This window comes from Schistocerca nitens, chromosome 1, assembly GCF_023898315.1.
Source record: "Schistocerca nitens isolate TAMUIC-IGC-003100 chromosome 1, iqSchNite1.1, whole genome shotgun sequence".
NCBI classification, from domain to species: domain Eukaryota; kingdom Metazoa; phylum Arthropoda; class Insecta; order Orthoptera; family Acrididae; genus Schistocerca; species Schistocerca nitens.
The window spans coordinates 929,592,609-929,615,456 of NC_064614.1; the positions used below are offsets into that span (position 1 = coordinate 929,592,609).

A 22,848-nucleotide genomic window follows, 5' to 3' on the forward strand; every position below is an offset into this window, starting at 1 on the left:
GCTTCCGTATACTCAATGCTAAAAAAGAAAAAAAAGAGTTTTAAGCATAACTAGGATAATTTGTAAGGCGCAAGGCGAAATGAAAGACAATGATACAGTTTGATAAGCACAATAAAAGTTACTTCATGGGAAAGGTTGATATCAAAACACTACAAACTTAATTAACCTCATTTTTTGTATAGTTTCTCAAACTCAAGACATTCATAGTTCAAATGTTTTTATCGGGAATCTCTTTCTCAATATCCATTTAACTGCAGGAAATGACTATGTAAAGCTCCTTCCTAATGGAGATAAAAGTAATCCTTCATTCTCAGTATAGTTTGGTAGGGCATGCTGTGTCTCCAGTTGTGAAAGAAGGGTTGTCAGCATGGGATGTAGCCCACGAATGGGAGTACAGAACACCATCATCATTAGAACATTCAACCAGACAGTATATTGTGGGGTATGAGAAAGGTGTGTAAGGTCACATCCAGAATGGAATCTGCATCATATTGTGGAAATCTCTTTGCCGAGGAGTGAAGGATTTGTTGGGTGACTGCTCATCACCATAGAAGGATGTGAAGATGCCCAGGTATCACTGCTCATCTCAGTGGAATACTAGTGCAACCACTTCTTGAGTTCCGCTCGAGACTTTGGGATCCCCACCGGCTTGGATTGAAAGAGGACACCCTGTGGACGGCATGCTGAGGAGCATCCAAGCATTTTCCAGTTCATTGGGTGGAGTAACATGACATCAAATATTATTCAGCATCAGATTTTTTTTTTTCACAGTAGTGCACTTTTCAAGACTGCTTTCATTTTATTTGTTAATTTATTTGGCATTACAGAAGTATTTAATTCCACCCGTCTGCTGTGACCCATGACATTATCAGAATGGCGGAAACGACTACATACAGCATATACAAAATGACAACAATGTCACTAATACACATGCCAATAAATGCAAACAAAAATAAAAATTGAACAGTAATGTCTCACTCCAAAAATAAAATGAAACTAATGGGACAACCATGGGAAATTAGGGGTGAATGGGGGAGAGGGGGGACAAATTAAATAAACAACAATAAAAAAAGGCACACTATCCCTAAACTAATAATGTCAAAGAAATTTAAATTATAGCATACACTAACAAAACTACAGGAATCAGACATTTCCTTGAGCTATACAGCCCAACCTCAGCTACCAATACCAAAAATCCAACACCTACAACCCCAAAAAAGGACTTTACCCATATAGCTCATCCACAGCTATTGTTACAAAACACCAATGCCTACAATCTGAAAAATGGAACCAAAACCACAACAACTCAAAAACCCAAATATCCTATATTCACTATGTCAATTAAAACAACCTACCTACCATACATATACAACAAACGAAACATCACAGTTACTGTACAATACAACCAAAACAATAATTGCTTTCCAACAATACCACGTTGTTGCCACACACATGACACCTGACATATTCAGCAATAAGCCTGAACATCAACAGCAACTGATTGACAGACATCATATCATCACCCCTCTCAGAACATAATGGTACACTGTCATATACGTACCTAACAAAAAAGCAATTAAAAAATTAAACTTCTTTCCGCACAACAAACAGCAAACTTATCAGACCTAACAAAAATGCCAAACAAAAATAAACCTTAATAACTAACAGAAAACGCTGTCACAACCCTCGTTACTACACCAAATACCCAAAACTCAAAATCACATAAGCATGATGGCAACCAAAACTCAAATGAACCAAGTACCACACATTAAACTCAGCACACCCACACCAGAGGGCACCGTCAAATGCAACAACATGACATCTGCAAACACAACCAACTCAAAAACTCCGCACCGTAGTGATGTCACTCACCACCATTATGTCATGGGTTAAAGCAGAAGGGTGGAATTGAACACTTCCTTTGATCCATTTATTTTTATTTTACTGTTATTTTTCTAGTTTCGTAAGACTTATTCTATCATTCTCTGCTCTCCTTGAGTATGAGGTGTGTGTAGGCACGTGTACAGGTGATGGTAACATTTTTGAGCAGTTTACATATTGTGGAATCAGCTTCAGTGTTGTGAGCATTGTAGATATTATTTGTTGTTGTACAGTGTCTATTTGCACTTTATAAATAGGTAAAAAGAAGTGGCCACTCTATTTTACTGGCAGTGGTTTGAAAGGTTAAGTAGAGCATTTTACAAAATCTTTATGAAGCAAAGTTAAATTGCAAAACCTCAGTAATACTAGGAAAAGAATAGAGTGCTACTTGCCATAAAGATGACCCATTGAATTGTAGACAGGGTTAATGAAAAGACTACTGTTGTTCATTATAACCTTCTTCAGCAAAGAAAACACACACACACACACACACACACACACACACACACACACACACACACACAAAAGCAAGTACACCTCAGGCACACATGACCAGACTGGAATGGAGAGAAAAGTTTTGTCTAGTGCAGGAACAGATGGCAGCCTGACAAGACACAAGACTGTCTGGAGGTGGTGTGTGTGTGTGGGGGGGAGGAGGGGGGGGGGAATGGGGAACCCATTGTTCTCCCCAACCCCCACCACACACACCACTTCCAGGCAGGCTTCTAGTCCCTCCACTGACTGCCAGGCAGCACTCTCCCCCTCCCCTTCCCCACCCTCTGCAATCCTTGCCCCCTTTGCCAGATTGCTCTTCACATCACTGTTGCATTCCAGTTGCAGCTGCCAATGGTAGTGGTAATGTATGCAAGAGGTGTACTTGCTTGTGTGAATGTATGTGTGTTTTCTTTGCTGAAGAAGGCTTTGGCCAAAAGCTATACTATGTAACAGTCTGTTTGTTGAGCCTGTCGACTACTCATTGGGTCATCTTTATGGTGATTACCGATATATCCTTTTCCTAACCTTGTTGATTATTGATATTCCAACCTGGAGTTTCCATTGTTCAAAACCTCAGTAAGTATGAGTAGGTTTGGTAATTCTGCACCAACTGAAGTGACACTGTGCTGAAGACAGTGGACTTATATTTGGGAGCTGTGTAATATGTCCTTTGCAACTAATGCATGTCTTTTGTGCTGGCACTACAACCAGCCAGCGATCAACCAATATGAATGGTTACCACGAAACTTTGCTTGAGATAGTTCGACCACTTAGTGGCAGAACATGCTGTTGAAGACAACACGGTTTACTTCAGTAGTTGCCTCGTGACCTGTGACATCTGAACCTTCAAAATGGTTCAAATGGCTCTGAGCACTATGGGACTCAACTGCTGAGGTCATTAGTCCCCTAGAACTTAGAACTAGTTAAACCTAACTAACCTAAGGACATCACAAACATCCATGCCCGAGGCAGGATTCGAACCTGCGACCGTAGCGGTCTCGCGGTTCCAGACTGCAGCGCCTTTAACCGCACGGCCACTTCGGCCGGCATCTGAACCTTCCCTCCCCCTTTTCTGAACACCTGCTTCTTTGAATTGTGTAAATGGTAATTGTCTCCCCAACATTCTTACAACTGTTCTGTCCCCACTCTGTGGTAGTCCCTATTCTACAAGTGTCTCCACCCCTATTACCAACCACTTTTGTTGTCTCCTTCCACCTGCCATTCCTTTTCATTCATTGTGTTCTGTAGATCCCTCTAAGAAGGAGAACCTTTAAGGATGTGGAATGATTAAACTTTACCTTAAGAAAGGGGCAGCAGCTCTTATTAACTGTGTATTAAAAGCAACCTATCACTACACTACCAAATGTTATTTGTGCCTACACATACTGATTTTAACCTACAAAATTAGAATGGAGGCTACTCCTGTGAAAGAAGCTGCTGTTTCACCATATATATTAAATATTATCTATTTATGTCCTATGTTTAGCTAAATATTTACTTGATTATAGTGATATTTTTCAAATCTGTCTTAACAGAGCCCTGTTTACAGTACACTGCTATTTGTTGTGAGCAGTTCTATTAACATTATCACTTCACAAGCAGCCAATAGTAATTTTCAACCCTTGACTCTTGACAATCAGATAGGAGTAACTAATGAGGTATGTTTCAATTTTCTATGGTGTTTAAACATCTATCTCTACATCTATACTCTGGATACCACTGTAAAGTGCCTGGCAGAGGATACATCCCATTGTATCAGTTATTAAGGTTTTTTAGCATTCCTTTCACATATGGAGCACAGGAAGAATGATTGATTGAATACCTCTGTGTGTGCTGTAATTATTCTGTTCTTATCCTCATGATCTCTTTGTGAATGATACATAAGAGGTTGTAGTATATTCCTAGAGTCATCAGTTGAAGCCCGTTCTTGAAACTTCGTTAAAAGTCTTTCTCAGGATAGTTTATGTCTATCTTCAAGAGTCTGCCAGTTTAGTTCCTTCAGTATATCTGTGACACTTTCCTATGGATGAAACAAACCTGTTACCATTCGTGCGGCCCTTTTCTGTATACATTCAGTATGCCCTGCTAGTCCTGTCTGGTACGGGTCCCATATATGAGCAATATTCTAGAACCAGTCACACAAGTGATTTGTAAGCAATATGCTTTGTAGACCAATTGCGTTTCCCAGTATTCTGTCAATAAACCAAAGTCTACCACCCACTGTACCCATGACTTAGCTTATCTGATCATTTGATTTCATGTCACTACAAAGTGCTACACCCATGTAATATAGCTCCCCCACCCTCTCTCTCTCTCTCTCTCTCTCTCCCCCTCCCTCCCTCCCTCCCCCCTCTAAGCATCTCAGAGCAAATTCACAAGTAGGTAGTGTAATGGTATGGCTCTGTTGTCATCGCCAAAGGGAATTCTGCAACTGTACCTGAAACTTTATTAAATAAAAATAGGTCATTGACCCTGATGTATAAATTAGAATAAATAATTGATAGGTTTTAAATAGGTATTGTTGCTGAATAGTGTTCATCATCTAAAATTTTTAAAGTGCACAATTAACAGTTTATTCAACTTTTTCACATACTATATGGGTTGGTTTAAAAAATAATTGAAACACTGTTATAATTCACACCAGGCTTTATTCACAGATGTTCACTGTACTACATACCCTCATTATAATCGCTCCACATCTCAGTTTCTTCCCCCAAGCACAATGAAAGTGCTGTACAGCATCAGTGAGTACATCTGTGTTGATTTTATGGTATATTGATAATTTTTATCTTTGAACCATCTTAACTACAACTGAATGAAACACAATTTTCTCTCGATGTCTCACAAGGGTTGTCCTGTGCCAAGAATGGTGTATTCTCTTGTGTTGTAGCACGTGCCAAGAGAAGGATCCTTCATTTTTGTGAACAGGTTTAAATTGCATGGATTTATAATGGGTGATTACAATGATGTTCAGTATCTCCCACGCCGGCCGTGGTGGCCAAGCGGTTAAAGGCGCTACAGTCTGGAACCGCGCGACCGCTACGGTCGCAGGTTCGAATCCTGCCTCGGGCATGGATGTGTGTGATGTCCTTAGGTTAGTTAGGTTTAAGTAGTTCTAAGTTCTAGGGGACTGATGACCTTAGAAGTTAAGTCCCATAGTGCTCAGAGCCAGCCAGTATCTCCCACACCCACTCATACAGGAGATCCTACATGGTGTTCACTCTGTGGAATTGTGCATTGTCATGAATGATGGTGGCATACAGTGCCAGAAGATGATATTGCTTTCTTCTCAGTTCAGGACAAAGCTGACGTTACAAGAAACAGCATTAATAGGGTGCAGTGACTGTCTGGCCATGTGGTAAAACGTGATGGAGGATTAACTCACAGAAATCATAAGGCACAACAACCATTACTTTGGTACCAGCTAGCTCATGGCACATGTTCTATGGGTGAAGAGAAGAAGGACGTTTGCATTCACTGGGCCAATCTTGAATGATATCCCTGTCATTCTGAAACACTTTCACCCATCTTGATACCATATGATATGGCAGTGCTGGATCACCACATGCCTCACACATTCCCTGAAAACAATGTCTTGCTCTCACACCATTTTCCATTTCAGTCTTGATCCACACACATTTTTCATGTTTCCTAAATATACTGTTACACCATTTCATGTAGTACACACTGGCAATTGACTCAGACACAAGCCTTGCCGCTCAGTGCACTACATCAACTGACCTTCTGCTCTCAGCTACACACAGCACGCGTGCCATTGGATGCATGTCCTTCATGTTGCAGGAATGTTGCCACTACTTTTTACCCAACACTATTAGCCGATTGGTGATTAATCTCTTTGCAATTTCCAAATGAATCTAAAATAGCTGGAGCCCCTAAGCTCACTATATATTTAAAATAACTGCTAATACTACATTTGTTCACTGCCCAAAATTGTCGTATGGTCAGATCAATACTGAACAGAATAATTGCTAAAACAGTCTCTATGAAATAATTGTAGGTGTTGACCACTGTTAAAACAATCAGAGTCCCCACTAAACCACAGTGGGAAAATTTCAAAGTGTTGTGACTGTTGTCTTGAGAAACTTCATATTTCTTAATATGTAGCTACCTCTTCACACAGAGCAACACAAGATCCTGCCCATACAGCTGTGTGCAACCACATGGGGAAGAGGCAAAATGGCTGCTTCCTTTTATAAGTTAGATACTCCTGCTCCCAGAAATTCCAAGAATATATCACTTAACATATTGGAGAAACCACCAGTCTTATTTACGTCTTTTTATACAAAAACCCTATCTTAAAACTTGATGCATCATTAGAACTGCAGTAAAAAACTGATTAAAATGACATATTACACTTAATAATACATTAAGTAGTTTGCCTAAAAATACAAGTCAAATAATTACATATTTCAGTTGCAATTATTTTTGTGGTCTTCGGTGTCTCGGATAATTATGGTACACACATGTATGGCACATCTGTGTGGCAGGAAATGATCTGTGTCTTCACTTTTGTAATCTGAATTCACATATCTTTAACAACATTTGAACTGCAGGGAAAACTGCACAAAATACTCAATAGTTAATAAAAGCCCCCCCCATGAACCATGGACCTTGCTGTTGGTGGGGAGGCTTGCGTGCCTCAGCGATACAGATAGCCGTACCATAGGTGCAACCACAACGGAGGGGTATCTGTTGAGAGGCCAGACAAACGTGTAGTTTGTGAAGAGGGGCAGCAGCCTTTTCAGTAGTTGCAAGGGCAACAGTCTGGATGATTGACTGATCTGGCCTTGTAACAATAACCAAAACGGCCTTGCTGTGCTGGTACTGCGAACGGCTGAAAGCAAGGGGAAACTACAGCCGTAATATTTCCCGAGGGCATGCAGCTTTACTGTATGATTAAATGATGATGGCGTCATCTTGGGTAAAATATTCCGGAGGTAAAATAGTCCCCCATTCGGATCTCCGGGCGGGGACTACTCAAGAGGATGCCGTTATCAGGAGAAAGAAAACTGGCGTTCTACGGGTCGGAGCGTGGAATGTCAGATCCCTTAATCGGGCAGGTAGGTTAGAAAATTTAAAAAGGGAAATGGATAGGTTAAAGTTAGATGTAGTGGGAATTAGTGAAGTTCGGTGGCAGGAGGAACAAGACTTCTGGTCAGGTGACTACAGGGTTATAAACACAAAATCAAATAGGGGTAATGCAGGAGTAGGTTTAATAATGAATACAAAAATAGGAATGCGGGTAAGCTACTACAAACAGCATAGTGAACGCATTATTGTGGCCAAGATAGATACAAAGCCCACACATACTACAGTAGTACAAGTTTATATGCCAACTAGCTCTGCAGATGACAAAGAAATTGAAGAAATGTATGATGAAATAAAAGAAATTATTCAGATAGTGAAGGGAGACGAAAATTTAATAATCATGGGTGACTGGAATTCGAGTGTAGGAAAAGGGAGAGAAGGAAACATAGTAGGTGAATATGGATTGGGGCTAAGAAGTGAAAGAGGAAGCCGCCTGGTAGAATTTCGCACAGAGCATAACTTAATCATAGCTAACACTTAGTTTAAGAATCAAGAAAGAAGGTTGTATACATGGAAGAACCCTGGAGATACTAAAAGGTATCAGATAGATTATATAATGGTAAGACAGAGATTTAGGAACCAGGTTTTAAATTGTAAGACATTTCCAGGGGCAGATGTGGACTCAGACCACAATCTATTGGTTATGACCTGTAGATTAAAACTGAAGAAACTGCAAAAAGGTGGGAATTTAATGAGATGGGACCTGGATAAACTGAAAGAACCAGAGGTCGTACAGAGTTTCAGGGAGAGCATAAGGGAACAATTGACAGGAATGGGGGAAAGAAATACAGTAGAAGAAGAATGGGTAGCTTTGAGGGATGAAGTAGTGAAGGCAGCAGAGGATCAAGTAGGTAAAAAGACGAGGTCTAGTAGAAATCCTTGGGTAACAGAAGAAATATTGAATTTAATTGATGAAAGGAGAAAACATAAAAATGCAGTAAATGAAGCAGGCAAAAAGGAATACAAACGTCTCAAAAATGAGATCAACAGGAAGTGCAAAATGGCTAAGCAGGGATGGCTAGAGGACAAATGTAAGGATGTAGATGCTTATCTCACTAGGGGTAAGATAGATACTGCCTACAGGAAAATTAAAGAGACCTTTGGAGATAAGAGAACAACTTGTATGAATATCAAGAGCTCAGATGGAAACCCAGTTCTAAGCAAAGAAGGGAAAGCAGAAAGGTGGAAGGAGTATATAGAGGGTCTATACAAGGGCGATGTAGTTGAGGACAATATTATGGAAATGGAAGAGGATGTAGATGAAGATGAAATGGGAGATACGATACTGCGTGAAGAGTTTGACAGAGCACTGAAAGACCTGAGTCGAAACAAGGCCCCCGGAGTAGACAACATTCCACTGGAACTACTGATGGCCTTGGGAGAGCCAGTCCTGACAAAACTCTACCATCTGGTGAGCAAGATTATGAAACAGGCGAAATACCCTCAGACTTCAAGAAGAATATAATAATTCCAGTCCCAAAGAAAGCAGGTGTTGACAGATGTGAAAATTACCGAACTATCAGTTTAATAAGTCACAGCTGCAAAATATTAACACGAATTCTTTACAGACGAATGGAAAAACTAATAGAAGCCAACCTCGAGGAAGATCAGTTTGGATTCAGTAGAAACACTGGAACACGTGAGGCAATATTGACCTTACGACTTATCTTAGAAGAAAGATTAAGGAAAGGCAAACCTACATTTCTAGCATTTGTAGACTTAGAGAGAAAGCTTTTGACAATGTTGACTGGAATACTCTCTTTCAAATTCTAAAGGTGGCAGGGGTAAAATACAGGGAGCGAAAGGCTATTTACAATTTGTACAGAAACCAGATGGCAGTTTTAAGAGTCGAGGGGCATGAAAGGGAAGCAGCGGTTGGGAAGGGAGTAAGACAGGGTTGTAGCCTCTCCCCAGTGTTATTCAATCTGTATATTGAGCAAGCAGTAAAGGAAACAAAAGAAAAATTCGGAGTAGGTATTAAAATCCGTGGAGAAGAAATAAAAACTTTGAGGTTCGCCGATGACATTGTAATTCTGTCAGAGACAGCAAAGGACTTGGAATAGCAGTTGAATGGAATGGACAGTGTCTTGAAAGGAGGATATAAGATGAACATCAACAAAAGCAAAACGAGGATAATGGAATGTAGTCGAATTAAGTCGAGTGATGCTGAGGGAATTAGATTAGGAAATGAGACACTTAAAGTAGTAAAGGAGTTTTGCTATTTAGGGAGCAAAATAACTGATGATGGTCGAAGTAGAGAGGATATAAAATGTAGACTGGCAATGGCAAGGAAAGCGTTTCTGACGAAGAGAAATTTGTTAACATCGAGTATAGATTTAAGTGTCAGGAAGTCATTTCTGAAAGTATTTGTATGGAGTGTAGCCATGTATGGAAGTGAAACATGGACGATAAATAGTTTGGACAAGAAGAGAATAGAAGCTTTCGAAATGTGGTGCTACAGAAGAATGCTGAAGATTAGATGGGTAGATCACATAACTAATGAGGAAGTACTGAATAGGATTGGGGAGAAGAGAAGTTTGTGGCAAAACTTGACCAGAAGACGGGATCGGTTGGTAGGACATGTTCTGAGGCATCAAGGGGTCACCAATTTAGTATTGGAGGGCAGCGTGGAGGGTAAAAATCGTAGAGGGAGACCAAGAGATGAATACACTAAGCAGATTCAGAAGGATGTAGGTTGCAGTAGGTACTGGGAGATGAAGAAGCTTGCACAGGATAGAGTAGCATGGAGAGCTGCATCAAACCAGTCTCAGGACTGAAGGCCACAACAACAACAACAATTAATTAAAATTGTCAGTTAAGCATATCAGACTTATAATCTATCAATGAAAATAACGAATCTTGTGTGCAGAATTCCAGGCACTTCATCTCCTAAAAACTGATGCAATCATTATCCTCCTGGTGGACAAGACATCAACCACTGTGATGTCTGACTGACAGGAGTGTGGAATCAAGACTCTACGACCAGCATTCTAACACTTCTGCATACAGCACCTGCCATCAAGATTCCAATTGTGTGCTACAAACTGACCTGCAGACCATCCTTAAAATCCCTGCCTCCTCACAAGGAGTAACACCTCAATCCATAAAACTTCCAAACCACACACTCCTGCCTTATATCTTTTTCTTAAGATCCGCGAACCCAATCACCATGGCTGCTCCATAGTTGCTAGCACCCACTGAACATATCTCTGCTTTGGTTGGGCAACATGCGCAAATCATGGAACAATGACTCCCTTTCTACATTAAAGGAACCAGCATTTGTGGATGGTCTGTTTGCTGCTGAATTTTACATGAGCCACCACCCACTTGATTCCAAACCTGTGGTACCCTTCATGCTTACCTTTATCGACTGTGTATTTGCCAACAACTACTTTACCTTTAAGTGGCAGACATGCAGACAGATCAGGGGTATGGTCATGGGAACCAAAGCGGCTCCTTTCTATGCCAGCCTTTTCGTGAGTCACTTGGAGTTTTCCTGTAATTCATAAGCCCTTCAGCCCCTGGTTTGATTTATATATGTTGATGACACCTTTACCATATGACCTCATTGTGAGGCTGACCCGTTAAAATTCCTGAAATCTCTAAATACATTCTACCTATTAATTTTCATATTGTTGTATGCCTAATTTCATGACACTTTCCTTGATGTTAACGCCATCCTCAGTGAGGGTCAACTATATGCTTCTGTTCACATTGAAGCTACAAGCAAACAACAGTACTTACATTTGCCATCCTTTTCACTTCAAATGTTCCCTCCCATACAGCCTTGGCATTCAGGGCAGACATATTTGTTCAGACTCTTTACAGCAACACTGTACACACCATTCTCACCTCAGCCTTTGCTGTGCATAATTATCCTACTAGCATAGTTCAAAATCAGATTTCCTGGGCTGTCATATCTAATCCTGATACTGCTCAGCACTCCAAAAGCAACTTTTGTCACTTAGTACTATTCTAGTCTTGAATGTATTGCTAAGTACTTTGCAGTTGAATTAGTCCCTCTTTTAACAATAATCCATTGTAGATCCATAGAACAAAAAACCATGTCCAGTAATTGGAAGAAAGCACAGATAACACCCATCTACAAGAAGAGTTGTAGAACTGATCCACAAAACTGTCATCCAATATTCCTGACATTGATTTGTTGCAGAATCTTAGAACATATTCTGAGCTCACACATAATGAGGTATCTTGAACAAATTAACCTCCATGCCAACCAACGTGGATTCCAAAAACATGGGTCATGTGAAATCCAGCTCACACTTTTGTCACATGACATAATTGAAAGCTTTAGATCAAGGCAGTCACGTAGATGCAGTATTTCTTGATCTCTGAAAAGCCTTTGATTCGGTGCAATACCTACACTTACTGCCAAAGGTACAGTCATATGCAATATCAAGTGAAATTTTTGGCTGGGTTGAGGACTTTTTGGTAGGGAGGACACAGCATGCTGTCATGGATGGAGAGTCATAGTCAGATGTAGAAGTAACTTTTGGAGTGCTCCAAAGAAGTATGTTGGGACCCTTGCTGTTCATTCTGTGTATTAGTGACCTTACAGACAATATGACTGGTAACCTCAGACTTTTTGCAAATGAGGCAGTTATTAATAATGAAGTACTGTTTGAAAGAAGTTGCATAACTATCCAGGCAGATCTTGATAACTTTTCAAAGTGGTGGAAAAATTGGCAACTTGCTTTAAATGTTCAGAAATATAAAACTGTACATTTCACAAAATGAAACTACATAGTATCCTATGACTGTAATATCAATGAGTCACCATTGAAATTGGCCAACTCATACAAATTTCTGGATGTAACACTTTGTAGGGATATGAAATGAAATCATCACATAGACTCAGTTGTGGGTAAAGCAGGTGGTAGATATTGGTTTATTGGTAGAATATTTGGGGGAAGTGCAATCAGTCTACAGAGGACATCGCTTACAAACTATTCTTGCGACAAATTTTAGAATATTGTTCAAGTGTGTGGAACCCAACCAAATAGGACTATTAAAAATATTCAGAGAAAGGCAGCATGAATGGTCTCAGGTTAGTTTGAGGCACAGGAAAGTGTTACAGTAATTCTGAAGAAACTGAACTTGCAGACTCATGAAGATAGATGTAAATGGCCCTGAGGAAGTCTATTAACAAAGTTCTAAGAATCAGTTTTAAATGATGATTATGGGAACATACTACAAACACCTACATGTTGCTCACATAGTGATCATGTGGACAAGTGTGTGCCACATTTATCAAAAACTGCCATAAATTCAAGAACATTGACATTCATAAATTCTGTTTAGAGCAGCATCTAGAAACATGTGCAACAGAAGTAGAGTTCCATAACAGATCCTATATAATAATAACTATTTACCGAGCACCTGCAGGAAATTATAATCTATTCTTAGATCATCTAGAAGCTCTTTTGGGTTATTTAACAGGAAGAAACAAAGAAATTTTGATTGCTGGTGACTTTAATACAGATTTTCTAATGCAATCTTCCAGTAAACATTCACTGCAGTTAGTAATGTTGTCTTTCAATCTAACTCACACTGTAAACTTTCCAACTAGGATCACTAAATCCTCAAGGACAGCCATTGATAACATTTTTATAGACAAATCAAAGGAACGAAATCATATCATAAAACCTGTTATAAATGGACTATCAGATCATGACATGCAGCTCCTTGTTTTAGATGTAAATTCTAAGCAGATTATCAAGACTGCTAAATCTGAGTACAGGAGAGTAGTCAATCAACCAAAAATTGAGTGTTTTAGAAAACTGCTCAAAGATATGAACTCCAAAAATTGAGTGTTTTAGAAAACTGCTCAAAGATATGAACTGGAAAGATGTTTATAGTGCTCATGACATGAATGAAAAATATAACACATTCATGAACAATGTCAGTACCATGTTTGAAAACTGTTTTCCTCTAAAAGTTACTCAAATTAAACAGAAGTCTATAATAAAACCATGGATTACACAAGGAATAAAGATTTCCTGTAAGACAAAAAGGAAAATGTATCTGTCGACCAAGAATAGCTCCAATGCTGATGATTTAGCTAAATACAAGGAATACTGTAAAACATTAAAAAAAGTAATTCAGACGTCTAAACAAATGCACTACGAGAAGAAGATAGCAATGTCAGGGAACAAAATAAAAACAATATGGGATATAGTGAAAGAGCAGACTGGTAGAACCAGAAAGGAACAGGAACAAATAGCACTAAGGGTAGACGACACATTAGTAACTGATGGGCATAGTGTGGCAAATCTATTTAACAAGTACTTTATATCCATTACTGATAGAATGGGACTTTCAGGATCAGTAAATAATGCCCTTGATTATCTGAAACTAGCCTTCACAAATAGCTTCAAGTACATGAATATATCACTCACTTCACCAAAAGAAATAACGTCCATAATAAAATCTTTAAAAACAAAGCATTCTAGTGGGTACGATGAAATATCAACAAAGTTACTTAAGGCATGTTCTTGTGAGTTTAGCACAATTCTAAGTTACTTGTGTAACCAGTCAATTGTAACTGGGACATTTCCTGACTGGCTAAAATATGCAGATGTTAAGCCTCTATTCAAGAAAGGGGATAAAGAGATACCACCAAACTACAGACCGATTTCACTTTTGCCAGCATTCTCAAAAATTTTAGAAAAAGTAATGTACAGGCAGCTGCTCAACCATCTAACCACAAATAACATATTATCAACAACACAGTTTGGATTTCTGAAGGGTTCTGATATCGAGAAGGCTATTTACACCTACAGTGAAAATGTACTTAATTTATTAAATAACAAATTACAAGCAGCAGGTATTTTCTGTGATTTGTCAAAGGCATTTGATTGTGTGAACCACAACATCCTTTTAAGTAAATTAGAATTCTATGGTGTCACGGGCAGTGCTGCAAAATGGTTCAAGTCATACCTCACTAACAGGAAACAAAGGGTGTCAGTGCAAGGGACTAGTGAATTAAGTCATCAGTCATCATCAGAATGGGAAGAAATTACATATGGTGTCCCACAGGGATCCATCTTAGGGCCATTGCTTTTTGTTGTGTACATTAATGATCTCACATCAGTTACACTGCCAGAAACAGAGTTCGTTTTGTTTGCAGATGACACAAGTATTGCAATAAATAGTATGTCAAGTGTAGTTCTAGAAAGATCTGCTAATGATATTTTCATGGATATTAATAAATGGTTTAAAGCCAACTCACTGACATTAAACTTCGAAAAGACTCACTATATGCAATTCAGAACCTGTAAGAGGTTTCCACCCAGCATATGCATAAAATACAAAGAAGAGCAGATAGAAGAAGTTGATAGTCTTAAATTCCTGGGATTACAACTTGGTAATAAATTCAGTTGGGAAGAGCACACCACAGAACTGCAGAAACGCCTTAACAAATCTGTATTTGCAATTCGAGTGTTAGCAGACATAGGCGACATAAAAATGAATAAGCTTGCATACTTTGCCTACTTTCATTCCATAATGTCATATGGTATAATATTTTGCAGTAACTCTTCAAGTCAAACAAAAGTTTTCAGAGTCCAAAAGCGTGTAATACGTATTATTTGTGGAGTAAATTCACGGAACTGGGTATACTAACTACTGCCTCTCAGTATATTTACTCATTAATGAAATTTGTTCTAAATAATATATCTCTTTTTCCAACAAACAGCTCAGTTCATACATACAATACCAGGAACAAAAATGATCTGCACAAGGACTTAAAAGCACTTACTTTAGTTCAAAAAGGGGTCCACTACTCAGGAACACTCATCTTCAATAATTTGCCAGTAAACATAAAAAATTTAGTTACAAATAAAGATCAGTTTAAAAGGAACCTGAAAGACTTACTAGTGGCCAACTCCTTTTACTTCATTGACGAATTTCTTAATAGAAACAAATGATGTATTGTACAGGGTTATTACAAATGATTGAAGCAATTTCACAGCTCTACAATAACTTTATTATTTGATATATATTCACAATGCTTTGCACACACATACAAAAACTCAAATAATATTTTTAGGCATTCACAAATGTTCGATATGTGCCCCTTTAGTGATTCGGCAGACATCAAGCCGATAATCAAGTTCCTCCCACACTCGGCGCAGCATGTCCCCATCAATGAGTTCAAAAGCATCGTTGATGCGAGCTCGCAGTTCTGGCACGTTTCTTGGTAGAGGAGGTTTAAACACTGAATCTTTCACATAACCCCACAGAAAGAAATCGCATGGGGTTAAGTCGGGAGAGCGTGGAGGCCATGACATGAATTGCTGATCATGATCTCCACCACGACCGATCCATCGGTTTTCCAATCTCCTGTTTAAGAAATGCTGAACATCATGATGGAAGTGCGGTGGAGCACCATCCTGTTGAAAGATGAAGTCGGCGCTGTCGGTCTCCAGTTGTGGCATGAGCCAATTTTCCAGCATGTTCAGATACACGTGTCCTGTAATGTTTTTTTCACAGAAGAAAAAGGGGCCGTAAATTTTAAACCGTGAGATTGCACAAAACACGTTAACTTTTGGTGAATTGGGAATTTGCTGCACGAATGCGTGAGGATTCTCTACCGCCCAGATTCGCACATTGTGTCTGTTCACTTCACCATTAAGAAAAAATGTTGCTTCATCACTGAAAACAAGTTTCGTACTGAACTCATCCTCTTCCATGAGCTGTTGCAACCGTGCCGAAAATTCAAAGCGTTTGACTTTGTCATCGGGTGTCAGGGCTTGTAGCAATGGTAAACGGTAAGGCTTCTGCTTTAGCCTTTTCCGTAAGATTTTCCAAACCGTCGGCTGTGATACGTTTAGCTCCCTGCTTGCTTTATTCGTCGACTTCCGCGGGCTACATGTGAAACTTGCCCGCACGCGTTCAACTGTTTCTTCGCTCACTGCAGGCCGACTCGTTAATTTCCCCTTACAGAGGCATCCAGAAGCTTTAAACTGCACATACCATTGTCGAATGGAGTTAGCAGTTGGTGGATCTTTGTTGAACTTTGTCCTGAAGTGTCGTTGCACTGTTATGACTGACTGAAGTGAGTGCATTTCAAGCACGACATACGCTTTCTCGGCTCCTGTCGCCATTTTGTCTCACTGCGCTCTCGAGCGCTCTGGCGGCAGAAACCTGAAGTGCGGCTTCAGCCGAACAAAACTTTATGAGTTTTTCTATGTATTTGTAGTGTGTCGTGACCATATGTCAATGAATGGAGCTACAGTGAATTTATGAAATCGCTTCAATCATTTGTAATAGCCCTGTATATATTCATACTATTAATATTGTTATTTCAGCTTAAAAAAAAAATTGATATGTTCCACATCCACGAGGATCTCCTCAGCACGGATCTATGGAACGAAAACTAATCTAATCTAATCTAAAGATTAGAATAATTACAGCACACACAGAGGCATTCAGTCAATCATTCTTCCCATGCTTCATACGTGGATGGAACATAACTGGTACATTGGGACGTGCCCTTTGCCGTGCACTTTGCAGTAGTTTGCAGAGTATGGCTGTAGATATGATTTCTTAAAATCATGGCATGGAATGAGGTCCATACCAGTCTCCACAGTATCCTGCTCAGAACCTATGCTCCTTCTGCACCCATTTCCCTGTCCTATGGCTCCTACATTTGTCACAGTCTTCACTGGAAGACATGCCAGACGCAACATGCTACCACCAACTGTACGAACCCCGTCACTGGCAAAACATATACTATCAAAGGGAGAGCTACCTATGAAATAAAATATCATGTACCAGCTGTTACATAAACACTGTATGGACTGTTATGACTACTACCAAGCCATCACTTAAGATGACTGGGTGTAGACAGGGAGAGTATACCTTTAACATACAATATCCTGCTGCAAAGCACACTACAGTATGACAGTTATGACCTTGATGCATGTTTCACTACAGGGGCCATCTGAATTCTCGCTCCTGATGCCAATTTAACAGAACTCCACAGCTGGAAATTGTCATTACAACGTATGCTGGGCTCTCATCACCTACCTTGCGTAAATAACTATAACTTTTCTTCACTACCTATTATTTTTCTATTAAATTAAATTAGATTAAATTCAGTTTTCGTTCCATAGACACAAAAGTGAGATGATTCTCATGGATGTGGAACAAGTCAGAGAGTATAACATAAAGAAGTAAAACATTTGAATATAATACTCACCACCCTAATCATTTGTCAGGAGGTTGTCAAAATAAGTCAATACATTACAGTAAACTGGAACTGCTAATATTTACTGAATTAATGCGCTGTCAGAGTGAAACACAGTAATGCACTTTTAATAAATTTATCATAAACAAAATACCTAATCCTGAATGTTATGACCAAGTGTGGTCAAAACTGAAATCTAACAGACATTTTTACGTAAGCTAGTCTAACAGTCTCTGTTAAGATATTCATCTACAGCTTAGGAGTAGTTGCCTATCAAAAAGTCTTTCAAACTCTGTTTAAACCGTGCTTTATCTAAAACCATGTTTTTAATGGTTGCTGGCAATTTATTGACAATGTGTGTTCCTGAATATTGGACCTCTTTTTGGACCAAGGTAAGTGTTTTTAGGTTTTTATGTAGATTGTTCTTATTCCTATTATTGATACTATGTATTGAGCTGTTGGGTGGAAATAGAGATAGACTGTATATACTCGAATAATCCGCGCCATCGAATAATCCGTGCACCCCAATTTTGGGGAAGAGGGGAAAAAAATTATTTTTTGCTTTAATTTGTTTAATTTGTTTTATTTACAAAAAAAAATTGTTCCAACCTAATACGGTATGTGCAATAAAATATTTTAGTCAATACCGGTATGTTTCCTCTCTTACCACTCTATTCATCACTTTCATCGTCATCACTAGTGGGAGAATCATTGTCGTCTTCACCATCTTCCCATAGAGCGTCGTCCTCTGTTCCATCCAGTGAATTTGTGATTCCACATTTTTTGAAGGATTTTTTCACCAGTGGTTGCGGAATGGAGTCCCATGCACTTTTCACCCATTCACAAATCTGGGACAAATCCGGCCGTTTGATTTTTCCACTAGGTGTGAAGTTATGGTTTTCATCGGCCATCCATTACGTATATCGCTGTTTAAGCGCAGCTTTGAATGGCTGATTTATACACACATCTAGTGGTTGTAGGATGGATGTTAGGCCTCCAGGGATAATGACCAAGTCAGTTTTCCCTTTTTGTAATTTGTCTCGCACTTCCTTAGTTGTACGTCCGTGGAAGCTGTCCAGGTCCAACATGTTGCGTAAATTCAGTAACGCACCAGGACGACGTTGCCAAACCTGTGTCGCCCAGTCAATTATAAGTTCATTGTCCATCCACCCTTTCGGATTCGCTCTCATAAAAATACCGGTATGCCTTTTACTGATATTTTCGGAATAGTTTTCCTTTTAAATATCATGTAAGGTGGTAGCTTTCGTCCATTGCCAGTTACACACAACATCATTGTACATCTTTGTTTCTCAATGCCGCCAGTTCGTATCATGATGCTGGATTCTCCTTTCCTGTTCACTGTGTTGTCGAGCGGCATCTCAAAATAGACTGGCATTTGGTCCGCATTACCAATTTGCGATAATATATAGGACTGTTTACGGTGCAGATTTATCACTTAATGATAAAAATTCACTATTTTTTCCTCGTAATTGCCTGGAAGCCGCTGAGCTATAGTAGTTTTCCTCCGGAATCGTAAACCATTTCGGTTGAAAAATCTTGATAGCCAGCCCCTGCTAGCTTTGAAACTGGTAATGTTTAGTTTTTTGGCTAAAGACAATGTTTTAAGTTGGCACATTTCACTCGTCACCACGCATCCGTATTGTCGCTTCTCATCTACATAATCGCAGAGCCTTTTCTCGAGATCCGGATGCTTCGCTTTTTGGCCGTGAAATGCCCGGCGATTACTATTAGTTTCTTGAAGCTGCGTTTTATTTTTTCGCCAGTCGCGAATACAACTCTCACTCACGTCGTACAGTCTTCCTGCTGCACGGTTTCCAATATTCTCGGCTTCTTCAATCATTTTCACTGTTTCTTTAGCAGTGTACGAGCGATAACGAGAACTTGTAGCCATAATTAACAAGTTTGAAGACGTTAATACTTCACTCCTAACGTGCTACTGATGCATCACAGACTGAGGCCGCAGCAATGCAATAGTATAATGGGATGTATTGTTGGAGGCGGAGCAGTACCAACAATGTTTTGAATAATCCGCACACCCGTTTTTCATCCTAAAATCTGGGAAAAAACATGCGCGGATTATTCGAGTATACACGGTATTACTTGCAACAAATTTTATTAAGGAATGTATAGAGTGAGAAGCAGTGATTAGAATATAAAGTTCCTTGAACAGGTTTGTACATGATATTCTTGAATTTACATCACAAATGAGTTTTATTACATGCTTCTGCATGCTAAAAGCTTTGTTTGGTTTGATGAGTTATCCCAGAACTTGATCCTATATGTCATAATGGAATGAAAGTAAGCAAGGCATGCAAATTTTGTTATATTTATATCTTCTTCATCTGACATCATTCTCACTGCAAATACAGATTTCTTTAGGCACTTCAGCAACTCTGTGGTATGTCCTTCCCAACTGAACGTATCATCATGTTGTAATCCCAGAAATTTAACATTGTCAACCTCTTTGATGTGCATATCTTCATATGTTATACACATGCTGGAAAGAAATATCTTACGGGTTATGAACTGCATAGAGTGAGTCTTTTCAATATTTAATGACAGTAATTCACTTTAAACCATTTATTAATGTCAGCGAAAATTTGTTTAGCAGCCATTTATGAATCTGTACTTGACTTGCTACCTGTTGCAATGTTTGTATCATCTGCAAACAAAACAGAAGTTAGAATCTGGTAATATAGCATACGAGAGATCATTCATGTACACAAGAAAAAGCATTGGGCCTAAGATGGAACCTTAAGAAACACCACATGTATAGCACACTCAGGATAATGTGGCTGATGCACAGTCATGGGTTTTCGACCAGAGCACTGGGTGAGTTCATTCGCTTGTTTGGAAGGGGCGGCCACCTCAGTCCGCTGCCATCTATTATTCGGTGCACGTCTAGTGATTGTACCAGTATACACAGCGTGGCATTGAACTAAATTTAAGTCGGGAGAGGCAAAAGTAGGGTTAAAAATCCTATACAAAAATGTCCTAGAAAGGGTTCTGGCTGCTACTGGTTTTCACTTTGCACAACAAGAAGAGTAAAGAAAGAGGGAGACAAAGTAGTTGTCAGGGCTTCTTCATTCAAGGAATAAAGAGACAAAAAGTTTACTTGTAGACAGTTTTGACATACAAGTTTGTGGAGACTGATACACAATTTCCCTGTTACAAACAGACAGCATCCCACAATTAAGACACTTTTTCCCATAATAAGAGAAAATACCTATGTTAAGTATTTCTTCATCATGATACCTACTCGACAAGTTAGGTTTCAGGTGTGTCAGTTTGTTTATTTCCTTGTATTACTTACATATTTTTGTGTAATTAACATGTCTGACATTTACCAGGTGACACAAAAGAACAGAAAACCAGAAAGTGCTTGTGAAATGCTTGGAAATACATTGTAAACACATTGTAAACATATTGAGTATTTAAATAAAATAAAAACGTACCGTGAAGACGGTAGATCGATCATATATGTTGATGAAGCCTACATTCATAATTCGCATACTACACCTAATGAGTTGACAGGTGGCTTAAGTGAGGAAGTAAAGGTGTCAATTTTAAAAGGACAGTGTCTCATTATAGAACATGCTGATAACAAAAATATCTGAGGAGGACATATAGCTGGGGCAGACTGCAAGGTAATAACATGCCTAAAGTTAAAACAAACTTTCACTTTATTCTGGTCTACAATATTGTAGGACAGAAGAAAGTGAGAATTTCCTTTAAACTTAAACATCTTCTACCAAGCAGCAACTGAAAATTCCATCAATTTAACATGTTTATGAAATGTTTCTGACCGTAGGAGGAAAGTTAAGTTTCATGCCAAAAGCACTTTTAATTTTCAAATCCATAATGAAAAAAGCAGATTACCATGAAGAAATGAATGCTGCAATTTTTTTAAGGAATTTGATTTATCTTTTGCTATCTGACTAAAGCACATGCATAAACCAGTGTCACTCTTTGACTGAACGAATATATTTCTTATCAGGTGGCTGGAACATAATAAGCTGATACCTAACTTCCTGAAAAACTTGGTCATTGTCCGATAATGTTCTGCATGAAAAACCACCTATAATGCATAGCAATAAAGCTGAGTTGGCCTATTGGCTTGATTCTTGTAACATTCAGTTTGACCAGGAAAACACAAAGATTGAGTTGTTTGCCTTAATGGAAAGTGACAAACCTGGAAAGATTTTCAGTGCAGATAAACTTCTGGCACATTATGGTCTTTCTGTTCTGTGTTTACCCCCTTACCATCCCAAACTAAACACTAACAAAAATGGTATGGGCACTGGCAAAGAAGTGGGTGGCTGCAAAGAATGTTACTTTTAAGCTGGAGAACATGTGGAATCTAGCTAGGCAGTAATTTGCAGAAATGTGGAAGACATTGAGAAAACACATGCAGACCAAGAAAAATTGACAGACGAAGTGAAAGAAATGGTTATTGTGTTTTGTGCCAGCGATACTGAGGACACTAGCAATGATGATTATGAATTACGACCTTTCCATTCTGCAGACAGCGAGTAAATGGAAGGTCAGTTGACAAAAAAATCGACATTGTAGAAGCTCTGTATTTTACATTTTGAACAGTGTAGTATGTAACATCGTCCGCTGCATTTTTTATCATTTTAACAGCGAAGGATATATTTTTTGATATCTCCTTCACACCATGAGTGTTTGATTTATCACTGCTTCCAATTGGTTCCTTGTTTAAGCCTGTAATGAAAAATTTTAGATTTGCAGGTTCAACAGAAACATGCTCCCTGCATGCATGTTAATAGTACTAACAAATAAGTCTTTATCCTCAGGGTTGCCACAGGTTCTGGAAATCAGGGCATTTCAAACATGTCAGGGAAATCAGGGAAATTTGAAGAAAAAAAAAACCACTGGAAAAATCTCATTTTTGTCTCAGTAGATGAAATGGTTTGTTTACTGAGGTGTGATGCATCATCGCTGGCTGGGTGCAGCGGAGTATGTGCACCGCTTCCCCATTCCTTCATTACTTTTGCTTTTCCCCTTCCTACCAGTCACCTCAGCTTGCAGTCAGCGCTACCTCCACTTCTTGTGTGTGTGTGTGTGTGTGTGTGTGTGTGTGTGTGTGTGTGTGTGTGTGCCCTACG

At 39.1% G+C, this 22,848-nt stretch overlaps 1 protein-coding gene across 1 annotated transcript in view; it reads left to right on the forward strand.

Moving 5' to 3' along the window:
- Nucleotides 1-22,848, forward strand: part of LOC126193324 (translin-associated protein X) — a 53,362-nt gene that overhangs the window by 12,665 nt on the left and 17,849 nt on the right. The gene's annotated exons all lie outside the window — the stretch shown is intronic.